At 37.4% G+C, this 14,610-nt stretch overlaps 1 pseudogene; it reads right to left on the reverse strand.

The window, feature by feature from the left end:
* Window positions 1-2,605, reverse strand: part of LOC125845744 (vesicle-associated protein 1-2-like) — a 5,145-nt pseudogene extending 2,540 nt beyond the window's left edge.
* Window positions 2,606-14,610: the final 12,005 nt, after the last annotated feature.

The raw sequence follows: 14,610 nt of genomic DNA on the forward strand, positions 1-14,610 counted from the left end.
GAATGTTGGTATTATCATTGTTATTGTATTTTTAATTGTTGGAATATGAGGATGATGAAGATAGCCATGGAAAGAGGGTAAGTTGACCTAACTTGATGAATATTGTATAAGTGGCATGGAATTGAGTATTGTGCCTTATGGCCTTGGAAAGGTGGTAAGATGGCTTGATCTCTTAATATTGCTATAATTGCTTCTTAGGTTGGATCCACCTTTGGTGGAAGTGTCGCTTGTTGCTTTGGAATTATGATTGGGGCCATGAGGGGAATTATATGAGTATTGTTGTATTATTGTGTTCATATATAAATGAAGCTATATGTAAAGCTCTATATGAAGCTATATGTAAAGTTCTATATGAAGCTAATATGTAAAGTTTTATGTGAAGTTATATGTGAGGATATGATGTGAATGAGTTTATGTGATCTTGAGGTGATCCTATGTAAAGTGGATAGCATTGTGATTTAAAGTATGATTTCTCATGATGTATATATATGATGATGTTGGATTATGAAGTGTCCTCAAATGATAATGTTGTGACTTGATTAGTAGACTAAAGTGTCTCTTCTTGTTATTTAAAGTCTTGAATACATGAATGTGTGAAGTGGGCTAGAACTAAGAAATGGTGCCCTTTCTATAAATGCTAAAAGAGGAATTCTAGGCCCAAACTTGAATCGACAGAACTAAGAAATGGTGCCCTTTCATAAGTCTAGCTTTCCTAAGTAAATGTATAACCTTGAAGGATGGGCCTTAGGGCAACGTTCCCTTCTTGAGTGAAATGATAGACTTAGAGATGGATGGAGCTGAAACGGCATGAGAATCCTGATCTAAGAAAGTTAAATGAGTTATCCTTATGAACATTGATTGGCTATGACTAAGAAATGGGGCCTTTCTTGGGAAGAGGTACTATGAGTTGGTTGAACTAGAAAAGGAACCCTCTCTAGTACATATGTGATTGAATATTCTATGGGAAACAAGGCTAGCACCGAGTGGATGTGGTTAGGAAGGTGGCCTAGTTGAGTGTGAGATTAGTCACCCTTGGCCATCCCCCAAACCATGTGCCTACATGGGTTGCTTACTAGTTCTACCCTTGGCAAGTAGAACAACATCCACGGAGTAGGACAGACTCCAGATTCCATGCCTAGCTAGTATGGTCTATGTCGGTTATGCCTATTCCCATCATGTGGGATGTGCACTATAGTTATTGGATAGGTTCTACAACGTCTAGGTAGTAGTATGGGATTCTATCTACACATGGCACGAGTAGGCTTTGGAGATACTAAAGTGAATTCCCTAAGTCTAACGACTATTATGTGAAAGTCCCCTTATGTGCTTGAAGGTCTCCTAAGTGGTTTCTTAAAGAATGTTGGTCTATTGAGGTTATGTTGTAAAGGAAATGTCCTTATCTAAGGTAATCTTGAGGAACACTTAAGTGTGCTTGAAGAGGTTGTATGGGTGGTCACTTCTTGTCTAACTCAAGCGTGTCTTAAGGTTATATTAGGTAGAGGTCCTATGGTAATGATATGGCATGTGTTCTTCTAAAGTTAAGCATGGGTTGGATATGGATATGTTGAGTATGTGTATGGTTGACTATGGTCTTATATGCGAATGTTTACTTGTATTATATCTCTTATACTTGTGAAGTGAAGGTTTTATCAAAAATGATATAAAAGCATATATTCCTTGTAAATGTCTGTTAAAGCATGTTTTTGCATGGTCTCCATACTTTGTACTTAATTGTGCTAACCCCTTTCTTTCCCTTTTTGACTAAAGTGTAGGGATTGGAAGATGGTGACATGTCATGGCTACTTGATAGGTTTCTAAGTGTTGACGATGAAGACTTGGTGAGTCCTCAAAGATTCGAGGACAACACCCTACATGTTCCTTTTGATGTATTTCTAGTATTGTGTTTAAGTCTTGTATAGGCTTAGTCCCATTTTTTGTATTCAAGTATTAGATGGTTTTGAGACATCATGTATAAAGTCTAGAAAGTCTTCCACTTGCTATTTTGATTAAATGTCTTCTTTGTAAGGAGAGTTTTGAAATTCTTAGTGACTTCTATGATCTATACGATGAATGAATGCTAAGGCTTGTATGAGACCTCCGAGAGGTCGAATACGCTTGTAACGACTAGGGGGTGCTCTCGGGTCGTTACAATATCCTCCCATTTCCAACTAGGAATATCAATATTTTGAGAGATGCCTCCCGAATGAATCGAATACCGCAAACCGTAAGCCTCTTCCAAAATTTGCTCTCTCAGGCCATCAATATCCAGAACACATAGATGACCTTGGTACCTTAACACCCCATCTCCCCCTTGGGAGAAAGCCTCAACGGAATTGTTGAGTACCGATTCCTTCAATTACATCAAAATAGGATCAAGGTGTTGCTTAGACTTCACATCAACTACTAAGGAGTATTCGGAGCTATGATGGACCATAAAATGGCCTTTTGGAGAATCTACTAGTTGAACTCCCAACCAGGCCAACCTATGAACATCACAGACTAACTCCTTCTTTTCATCTTCAATATGGGCCACACTACCCATGGACATACGACTCAAGGCATCCACAACTACATTGGCTTTGCCAGGATGGTAAAGGTCACTCATATCATAGTCCTTCAAAAGTTCTAACCATCTTCTTTGCCGGAGATTCAAGTACTTTTGAGTAAACACATATTGGAGACTTTTGTGGTCGGTGAATACATCCACATGGACCCCATAAAGGTAATGTCTCCAAATCTTTAGTGCAAACACTGTCGTCGCCAATTGTAGATCATGCCTCGGATAATTCTTTTCATGAATTTTGAGTTTCCTAGACGCATAAGCAATAACCTTATCATGTTGCATGAGGACACAACCCAAACCTATTCGACAAGCGTCACAGTACACTACAAACCCTTCGGTACCCTCCGATACCCTCTTGTACAGTCAATACCGGAGCGGAGGTAAGTTTATCCTTCAACAATTGAAAACTCTTTTCACATGACTCTGACCATTCAAATTTGGACTTCTTTTTGGTCAGGGCCGTTAATGAGAAGCGATAGATGAGAATCCCTCAACAAATCTCCTATAGTACCCGGCCAATCCCAAAAAGCTTCAGATGTCGATAGGACTCAAAGGTCTAGGCCAACTTTTCACCGCATCCATTTTCTTCGGATCTACTTATGTACCCTTACTAGAAATAATGTGACCAAGGAAAGCAACCGACCTTAGCCAAAACTCGCACTTGCTAAACTTAGCAAAAAATTGGTGATCTTTGAGGACTTGCAACCCTATTCTCAAATGACTCATGTGATGACCCTCACTCTAGGAGTATATCAAAATGTAATCAATAAAGACGATCACAAATGAATCAAGATAATTTCTAAACACCCGATTCATAAGTTCCATGAAAGTCACCGGGGCATTTGTTAGACCAAAATACATAACTAGGAACTCATAGTGACCGTATCTTGTTCAGAAGGGTGTCTTAGGAATGTCAAACGCTTCTCACCCTAAGTTGGTGATAGCCTAACCTTAAGTCTATATTTGAAAAGTAACTCGCCCCTTGAAATTGGTCAAACAAATCATCAATCCTAGGGAGAGGCTACTTATTCTTTATAGTGACCTTATTCAATTGGCGATAGTCAATACACATCCTAAGGGTCGCATCCTTCTTTTTCACAAATAATACCGGAGCACCCCATGGAGATATGTTTGGTTGAATAAAACCCTTATCTAGCAAATCCTTACGTTGAGCCTCTAATTCCTTCAATTCTGTCGGGGCCATCTGGTAAGGAGGGATTGATATAGGTTGAGTATCCGGCAATAAATCAATGTCGAAATCTATTTCCCGTTCGGGAGAAATTTTGGGAAAGACTTCCAAAAATTCCTTCACTACGGGTACCAACTCTAAAGGAGGATTCTCAGACTCAAGGTCTTTGACTCTCGTAATATCATAGAGACATCCCTTATAAATTATTTTACAAGGCTTTAGACATGAAATAATTCGACCTTTATGGATTTAGTTTCCCCCCTTCCATTCGAACACGGGTTCATTAGGAAATTGAAACTTCACTGCCCGGGTCTTACAATCAAAAAAAGCGAAACAAGCATGCAACCAATCCATCCCCAATATGACATCAAAATCCAACAAATCAAGTTCCACCAAATCAACCAATGTGACTCTATTGGACAATGAAATGGGACAACCCCTATAAACTCTTTTAGCTATTATGGAATCACCTACTGGGGTAGAAACCGAAAAAGGTTCCTCTAAGACATCGGGAAGCACATCAAATTTCATTGCCACTAAAGGGGGTACGAAAGACAAAGTGGCCCCGGGGTCTAACAAAGCATAAACATCAATTGAAAATACTTGTAACATATCGGTAACAACATCCGGAGACCCCTGTTGATCACTTCGGGATTGGAGAGCATAGAAGTGGTTTTTCTTAGGAGCATCGGAGTTAGGACCACTTACTTTTGCTTGTTTGTTCTCCCTCCCTTGAACTCTTATCATGGGACAATCTTTCTTCCTATGACCACTCTTTCCACAACCAAAACAATTATCCGTGCCAACTAGGCAATGCATTCATGCTTTTTGCCACACTTTTCACAACTAGCTCTTTCAACATAACAACTACCACCTCTTCCTCCTTGTGGCTTAGGGTTAGACACCCTACCTTTGTTAACCCTAGGAGCACTGGAAGAACTTTGGTTGGAAAACCTCTTCTTAAACTTAGGCTTATCTTTAATTCCAAGTTTACCCTTGGGAGAATTTCCATCATCGGTCCTTGACCTCTTCAATTCTATACCCACTTGCTTGAGCTTTTGTTCCTAAATTTGCTCGGCATGAACCATAAAACGAGAGATGTTCTTGCTTGGAATAAGCATAGCCGACCTACATTCATTCACTACAAGATCGGATATTCCCATAACAAATTTGTTCATTTTAGCCCTAGAGTCCACCACCAATGTAGGAGCATGCTTGGAAAATTGAGTGAACTTGAGGCTATATTCCTTCACACTCATTCCTCTTTGTCGGAGATTAATGAATTCTTGCATTTTCCTTTTCCTCAATTCCAATGGGAAGAACCTATCAAGGAAAGCCATCTTGAAAGATGCCCAATCTACCAGACTCGTTCTAATAGGCCTTTCCTCTTTCCATTGATCATACCATACTTGAGCCACATCTTTGAATCTTTGAGTTGATAGGTAGCTAGCTCTGCCTCTTCTTAAGGAGTCACACCCATAGCATCTAGCACCTTGAACACCTCATCAATGATAGGGGGATTCATCCTAGTGAAATCCCATATCCTTGAAGCGGTTGTGCTAGCATTGGGATTCACTCGCACCCTAGCATCTCTAGTAACTTGAGCGGCTAAAACATGAGTCAAAATTTGAATAGCCGTCCTTTTCTTCACATTGGACATATCACCCTCTTCAATAGGAACTTGAGGCCCTTGTTGACCATGAGGAGCTTGGTTTCCTTGGGGAGGAAGTCCCTCATTTGCAATCTCCTCTTCAACCTTTCTTGCGGCTTCCCTTCTAGTATTCATGGCCTATATGCACAAGAAAAGGATTAGAAGAAAGGATGTATAGAGTTAAGACTCTTAAGCACGACTTAGAATACAAAAGATAGGAAAATTCCTAAGCATCACAGAGCCTCTCATTCATAAGTGTGGCGCTTCACACTCATGAACAAAACTTTACTAGACGTGGTTCATGAGACATCAATCCTAATATTATCCAAAACCTTATGCTCTGATATCAAGTTTGTCACGACCCGGGCTTGCCCTTAGATGTAACACGGCGTACTCGACCCTGAAGGGGTCTTATACAAGCCCTTAGCATAATCATCCTTGTATAAAGACATTGAATAATGCGGAATTTAAAAACTTTTCACAATCAATGTCAAACTCTTTCATAATGGAAAATAGAATATCTAGATGTCGTCTCATTCACCATCTAAGTACAACATTGAAGTCTCAAATAGGGACCTTAGCCCTTTACAATGAAATTTTTCTTATAATAGAAAGTACATAGAAGTCTATTACAATAGAAAGAAACATAAGTGGCATCATGTTGTCCTCGAAACTTGAGGATATACCAAAGTCTTGGAGAATGCAATCCAAGTCTTCTATTCTTCATAATGAGAACCTACTAAACAGAAGCTAAACTTAGTAAAAATAGAAGAAATATGGGTTAGCACAATCAATTGTACGAAGTATGGAAGCCATGCAATTAAAACCATTTAAAACACGCATAAAAGGACTTTGTTGAAAACATGTTATTTCAAGTTAAAAGGCCACAATGCATATTCAACTAAGGCATAACCAATCCACACCATAAGATAAAGAGACATTCATAACAATAAGTAACATCATACTTAACCATAGTGCATATCCTACATATTTGAGTTCAATTAACATCATACCATAAATAAACCACCCATGAACCCCTTTTCAAGTTCACTTGTGCAATGTACATATGAAGTCCCATACCCCCATATATACTAAGTAAAACAATCAAGAAGACACAAGTGTAGTCACATACATAATCATCATCATAATAGGTGAAACCATACTTAACATCATTCATTAGTTCTCATACATAAAGGACTCACACAAGAACACCTCAAAGAACCCACTCGTGCAATGTCTAGGTAAAGTCCCAAACCCTTACCTAAACTAAGTAGTACCCCTCAAGAAGCCCTAGTTAGAGTTCATAGTTATATTCATAAGTCATGTTCATTTCTTAGTTCATATTCTTAACCATGGAGAGATTAACAATAACCGTCATACACCATGTGAGCTATATGGAATCCGATATTCTACTCCCACACCAAAAAGAGAGTGTTCCACTTGCCAAGGTGGAACTCACATAATAGCTATCTAGGTGGATCCACTAAGCTAAAACCTACGGGGGCACGTTGTTATGGGATATGGAGATTGTTACTAGAAACAGTATACTACTAACGTTTGGGTTTCCATCTCATGAGACACCGTTTTGTGAACTCCCACTACTAGTTGTGAAGGAACCCACCTCATATCATATCCACTCAGTACTAAGCACAATTCCCTTTAGGTAACATTAAGCCTTTACTTAAGTTTATAGTTCATAGGGGAGTGCACTTAGGCCTTCATCCCAAGTTATATCATATTAGCTCATAGACTCATTAGGTGAGAAAACCTTTCATCCTAAGAGTCCAAAACATGTGAGAATGTTCCATCATATCATAGTCATATAGTGTTTATGAGAATTACCTTTTATTCAACATACTAACAATATCATAATCATAGTATAAGATACATGTTCATATCATAACATACATGTTCATCTCATTACATCCCAAGTGTATAGGGTATAGGATTATGTCATAAAAATCCAAACAACACAATAGAGAAGGAATCAATGTTATCTAAGTAATTCACATTCTACTACATAAACCCCATAATGAGGCATACCCTTCATACCTTTGCCCTTCAAGGCTTTCTTCAAGATTCAACCCTAGTGTCTTGATATTCATAGATCATATAGAATAACATCACAATACAATAATGAATTACATGTAAAAATACTAGATTCACAACCTTCATTCATCATTCACAACATACTAGGGTTTAGATTCGAGAAAGATGGGGAAATCATGGGTCTTGTGGGGAATTGCTCAGAAACCATAAATATTGCATAAATTCATCTAAAAACCTTCATATATAATCATAAACAACCATTATGAATCAATGGAATCTATTTTTAGAAATAGACACAAATTTGAATGAAAACCTAGAAATTGGGGGACTTTGAAATCCATTTTTCAGAGGGCCTCTTGGGGAAAAGATCCCAAGATTGAAGAGCATCCATACCTTAGTTAATTCCTTTAGAATTGATGGAGGAGGTCGAGATCATGGTTCCCTAGATGAACGTTGAACTCCATCTTCAATGGTGTTCTTTAGAGAGAAGATTTTGAAAGAGAGAAGTTATGTTTTGATCTTTGAGTGGGGGTTTAGTTGAATGACTTAGAGTCTTTGGGTTAGGGTCTTATAGTTAGTTTTAGAAGGTAATTAATTAACTAATCACCCCTCTTAACCCTTAACTAACTAACCAACTAAAACTAAAACCCCTAATTAAAAACTACAATCCTAAAACTGGCAGCACCTACGAGACCTCTACCGATGGACCGTAGGTGGAGTGATGGACTGTCCTGTGCACCTCGTTGTTTGGGACTGAGAGCCCCCTTTTAGGGGCCAAGTCCCCACGACTAAGTCTCAACCTACGACCATGAATTACGGTCCGTAGACCAGTCTACTGGCCGTAAATCTTGGTCTTGTCATTTGCTATTGTTTGACAGCGTTTGGGGTCAACTGTTGGGTCCTCCTCAAGGACCCCTAGGGTGGTCTTTGGGGGGTAGTACCCATACGTTTGGACCCTAAACACTTAGTTCTAATTATATAAACCTTTTTTACAAGATTTAGTTCTCATACGCCACTCCAAAACTTCATTACCAGGTCTAATACCACAGTAGTTCAAGTTACTAGTTTCTGAACATCATGGTTGTTTCTCAACACCTAAGCAATAACACTTTCTTAATAAGTTAGTTACATTAGATTAGGATTACAAGCATCATTTTTATCCTTTTTAAGTTACTAGACATCGTATAAGGCTCTAGCTTAGGACGTTAGAATTCCGGGGTGTTACAATATGATATTATGCATGTTTTATAGAGGTTATGTATATGATTTAAGAATACTTTGAGAGTGAAGTGTCCATGATTATGATAGTGTTTTTATGTTGATTGAAAGGCTATTCTCATGAACACATAATGAACATAAGGTGAAAGATTTTCTCACGTAATGGATATTCTATGTTGAAAGGCAGTTCTCACAAAATTGAATCTAATGTTATATGTAGACATGGACGGTGAAAGGTTATTCTCACACATGATCTAATGAGCTATCCTAATGAAATAAGTTATGACTTAATGAGTACTCTGTGGGATAAATGCTTAGCACAGAGTGTATATTGACTATGAGATGAAAGTTCTTTCATGAGAAAGGCCGGATTTCTAGAAGCAATATTCTGAGATGGAAGCTCCCCCCGCTAAAAAGGGCGGGTTTCTAGTAACAATCCCCTTATCCCATAACTACGTGCCCCCATAGGATATTTAGCTAATGGATCCACCTAAAAACTAACAAATGATGGTCTTACCTTAGGCAAGCAGGACAACCCTTTTTGGTGTGGGTAACACCGGATTCCATGTTAAGCTCACATGGTCTATCTCAGTTAAGGCTTATTCCCACTATGATAAGAATATGAATTACGAACTATGGCTACCCAAGAAGCTTTACTTTGTATGGGTGATATTATGGGACTTTATTCATGCATTGCATAAGTATGCTTTGAGGGTACTTATGGTATGTTTCTCTATGATATGATGAGCTACGTAATGAATATGCTTATGACTTATGCTTTTCCAATATCTTCAAAATGATGATTTAACTTAGTAAATTGCATGCATTCAAGTTAAATGTCCCTTTTTGCATGTTTTCAAGGTTTTTATGCATAGCTATCATACTTAATGCATTTTTTGTACTAACCCATATTTTCCTACATTTTCCCCAAGTGTAAGGTCCGGTTCTCAAGGCGGTCCTCATTGTGGCTAAAGCTTGGATCAGATTTGATCATTTCTCCTATCTTGTTGGTGAGTCATTATTTGAGGACATATGTTTTCACTTAGTAGTTTCTTTCATTGTATTTCCTTTTTGGACTATGTTTGATGGGCTATGACCCTTTTTATTTCGACTATTGTAATAGATGGCAAAATTGAGACAAGTCTAGACTTTCGCTTTATTTTATGAAAATTTTGGACTTGAAATGAGTTTTTACTCTTTATTATTCCATGCTTATGAGATGCTAAGCAGCTTACATGGTGCCTTTCGGGGTTCTATGTGCCTTGTTACATCTAGGGGGTACCCCTAGGTCGTGACAAACTTGGTAATCAAAGCACAAGGTTTAGAATGATTCTAGGATGATGTCTCATAAGCCACGTCTAGTAGAGTGTTGTTAATGAATGTGAAGTGCGCCACATTTATGAATGAGAGGCTATAAGATGTTTAGGAAATTTCACTTTATTCATACTCTTAAGTCGTGCCATAGAGTTTAGCTCTATAAAGTCCCTCTCCTAATCCTTCTGTTGTGTGTGCAAGATATGAATACACGAAGGGCTAACGCAAGAAGAATGGAGGGTGACAATGTGAATGAAGAAGCTCCTCAAGTTAACAAAGCTCTGATTAATCCTTCAGCTATGTCGGATGTAGAGGCTAGGTCGGCTTTTCAAATGTTGGCCCAAGCTATGACGACTCAAGATCAAGAATTAACAACTCAAGCTCAAGCGGTGACGGCTCAGGCCAACAGAGATGTTGTGACTCATGTGAATCCTAATGTGAATTCGGCCAGTTCAAGGGTTAGGGATTTTGCAAGAATGAACCCTCCCAAATTTCATGGCTCCAAAGTGGAAGAGGATCCATAATGGTTTATCGATGAGGTTTATAAAGTACTTGCTAATATGGGGGTGTCTTCAGAGGAGAAGGCGGAGTTACCCGCCTACTAGTTAAAAGATGTGGCTTAAGTTTGGTATGATCACTGGAAGGGTGAGAGACCCATAAGAGTGGTCTCGGTAGAATGGGAATCATTTAAAACGGTGTTTCTTAATAGATTATTTCCCCTAGAGTAGAGGGAAGCAAAGATGCAAGAGTTCATTAACCTACGTCAAGAAGGTATGAGCGTGAAAGAGTATACTGTAAAGTTCACCCAATTATCCAAGTATGCTCCAAATATGGTAGCAGACTCAAGGGCCAAGATGAATAAATTTGTGATGGGAGTTTCCGATATGGTAGTTAAAGAATGTTGTATAACAATGCTTATTCCGAATATGGATATTTCACTTCTCATGGTGCATGCCTAACAAATTGAAGAAGAGAAACTCAATGAAAAGAATAGAGAGGTGAAAAGAGCTAGAACCGGTGATGGAAGTTTCTCCAATGTTAGGTCCGAGGGACAAGGTCGGCAAAAGATCAAATAAAGGTTCTCCAACCAAGGTTCCTCAAATGCTTTCACAAGGGTCAACAAGGATAGGGTGTCTAACCCTAAACCTCAAGGAGGTAATAGTCGTGGCTCTTATATGAATAAGCCAAATTGTGCAAAATGTGGGAAGATGGAAATATGGACTTTATTGTGGGTTTACCTAGCACCCGAAGGTAACATAATTCTACTTGGGTCATTATTGATTGTATGATAAAATCATCCCACTTTATTTCCATCAAGGTTTCTCATTCGGCGGAACACTATGCCAAGTTGTACGTAAGGAAAATAGTGAAGTTGCATGGGGTTCATTTATCTATTATTTTGGATTGAGGTACTCAATTTACTTCACACTTTTGGAAGTCATTCCAAAAAAGGGCTTGGTACTAAGGTTAAACTTACTATGACTTTTCATCCCCAAATAGATGGGCAAGCGCAGCATACAATCCAATAATTGGAATATATGTTCAGGGCATGTGTTATAGCTTTCAAGGGTAAATGGGATGACCACTTTCCATTGATAGAGTTTGCCTACAATAATAGTTATCACAGTATCAATATGGCCCCCTTTGAAGCCTTGTATGGTAGGAGATATAGGTCTCTGGTTGGTTGGTATGCGGTAGGTGAAATTGTTTTTATTGGTCTCAAATTGGTTTATGAAGCTATTGAGTAAGTTTGACTTGTTAGAGAGAGGTTGTGAATGACTCAAAGTAAACAAAAGTCTTATGCCGATGTGAGAAGAAGGGATCTAGAAATTGAAGTTAATGATTGGGTCTATTTGAAAATCTCACCCATGAAGGGTGTGATGAGATTTGGCAAGAAAGGGAAACTTAGTCCCCTATATGTAGGCCCATACCAAATTTTGAAACGTATTGGGAAGGTTGCTTATGAGTTGGATTTTCCCAATGAGTTGGCCCAAGTTGATCAGCAATTTCATGTTTTTATGCTTAAGAAGTGTATTGGAGATCCAGTATCCATTATTCCCCTAGAAGGTTTGGGAGTTGATGAAAATCTTTCATATGAAGAGGTTCCGATAGAGATCCTAGACAGGGAAGCCAAGAGATAAAGAAACAAGGAAATAGCTTCTGTGAAGCTTTTATGGAGAAATCACTTAGTTGAGGGTGCTACTTGGGAGGCCGAGGCTTATATGAAGTCTCAATATCCTCATCGCTTTCCTTCTACTCCTATTCAAGCTTGAGGTAAGTAGTTCCTCTAGAGTTGTCTTGTTTTGGAGGTCATTTGTGATTTATGTGTTTCCATGATTTCCTTTTGTTATGCATGTTCTTGATGAAATTCATATTTACTAAGAAAATGAGTTTAATGATTTATGTTCCTCATGTTATAGCGCATTTAGTATGAGTGGCTTATTTGACTCCATGAGATGAAATGATGAACATGCTTTAATATGCTTTTGAGAGTAAAATTCATATTAGTTCCATGATGTTGGGTTGAGTATGCTTTACTTAGAGAAGGTAGTTCCTCCAATGGATATGAGAAATATTGAAATTTCATGCCGAATGGGTTGTTAGATGTAGTTCCTACTTCCTTATATTGCATTGATTATGTTTCAGATGGAGTTGAAGTTTCTTCCTTTGAATTATGCATTATTTTGATGTTTCATGCACGACGGGTTGCTAGTTTTGAGTTGTTACTTCTGTAAGGTGTCTTGATTGTCATTCGAGGATGAGTAATCCCTAGGGGGAGATATTGTAACACTCCGAATACTAGTAGGTTAAACTAGAAATTAACATGAGGGTTAGAGTCGTAAACGTAACTCACCGTACCTAAAAATATAGGGTTTCTTGTTAGAACATCAAGGTACGACCCCCTACGACCAACAATGTGTCCTTGAGGGAAACCCTTAAAAGCCGCCTGGGCAGTGACCCACGGAGGGCACCCATGCCTCGTGGGTCAGACCATGCCTGTGGGTGAGGGATCATGGATCAAGACCCTGAATACCAAGTCTCTAAACATAGACCACGCTTCACCAGAACAGTTGTTATAATTATGTCAATAAGTTTTTATCTATATTCGTTATTCTCGTTATTCGTTGTATCTTTAAATATTGAACATATTTATATTCTATTTTAGATATATTATCTATTAATTGATCTAATTTGTCGTTATCAGCTTTTGTGATATTGAGTTGTTTATATTCTAGATATAATTTGTTTAATTTTCTTTTTATTTTTCTTAACTTTCTACTAGTATGATTCTTCTTATATTTCTCTTCATCCATAGCTGTGATACCATTTTTCGTAGTTGCAGACTTCATTGTTCTTATATTAATTTTCAGTAAGGATTTTATTATAATATTCTTTTGCTAGAGGTTTTAATCTCATTATTTCTTTAATATTATTTATGATGTACTCTAGATATAACATATCTTGGGTTCTTAGGTACATATTTAAATTATTCTCCATTAATTGTTCTAGCAGTTTTATATTTTCCATAGCTTCTGTCAAATATTGTAAATATTCGTAGTTCATTTTAATCTGAATGTATTTCTAAGTCATATAATTCTATTCTCTCGAGGTCTAGATCATGTAGGTCTATTTCATACCATTGTTGGTGTAATATATCTTTTGATTCATCATCATTAAATATTTTTTCCCATATGATTCTTCTTAATTCAATTATATCTATACCTTTAAGTATATACAAGATTAATGTTTCATAGTTCTTTATCATTTCATCATGCATGTATGTAGTCATGTTCGTTGTTATGCAGGTTTTTTATTTTTCAATTATTCCTTCCTATCATATTCATAATTGATTAAATTCATATCAGATCATTATTAACTAGATTAGATGTTTATCATGTTCTCCTGTCACTACTAGCATCGTACATTAGTGGATACTTCCTTCTTATCAGCGCCTCAACTTTGTTTACTCCCCTAAACGACTTTCCTTGCCTACCGGTTTTAACATTAGGATGACATAGTATAGAAGTTTTCTCCCTGTTTCTAGTGTGCTAATGAACTAGAAATCATGATTCAAATAATTCTAATACATAATAACTAATATAAATTTATTCAATCATATATATGATATTCAGGAATATATGAAATTAGTTTTGCATATTTGTTGAACAATATACCTTTGCCTCTTGCTTATCCATGATATCTGAAGGTTGTTACATTATTTATTAAGTATGAATATCTTAAGTATTTGAGAGTGTTTTTTTATGAAAGCTTGCTTTGTTTATTGAAGGCTTACCTATTATGTTACATGTACATTCCTTTATATAGACAATTCTAATCTTATATTATTCTCTATAATTATGCGCCTACTGTGCTCTTTACGACTTTTTTACATGGCTACTGTACACTTTACGACTTTCTTTACATAATAATGCACATGTGTCTATCTTCTTTTTATCTTTCTGTCTTCTTCTTCTTGTCTTCTCCTTCTTATCTTCTTTGTCTTCTTCTTTTTATCTTATCTCTTTGTCTTCTACTTTATCTACGACTTTCTTTACATAATAATGCACATTTTACTTCATGTGTCTATCTTCTTTTTATCTTCTTCCGTCCCTATCTTATTTGATC

Source organism: Solanum stenotomum, chromosome 11, assembly GCF_019186545.1.
Source record: "Solanum stenotomum isolate F172 chromosome 11, ASM1918654v1, whole genome shotgun sequence".
NCBI lineage: Eukaryota > Viridiplantae > Streptophyta > Magnoliopsida > Solanales > Solanaceae > Solanum > Solanum stenotomum.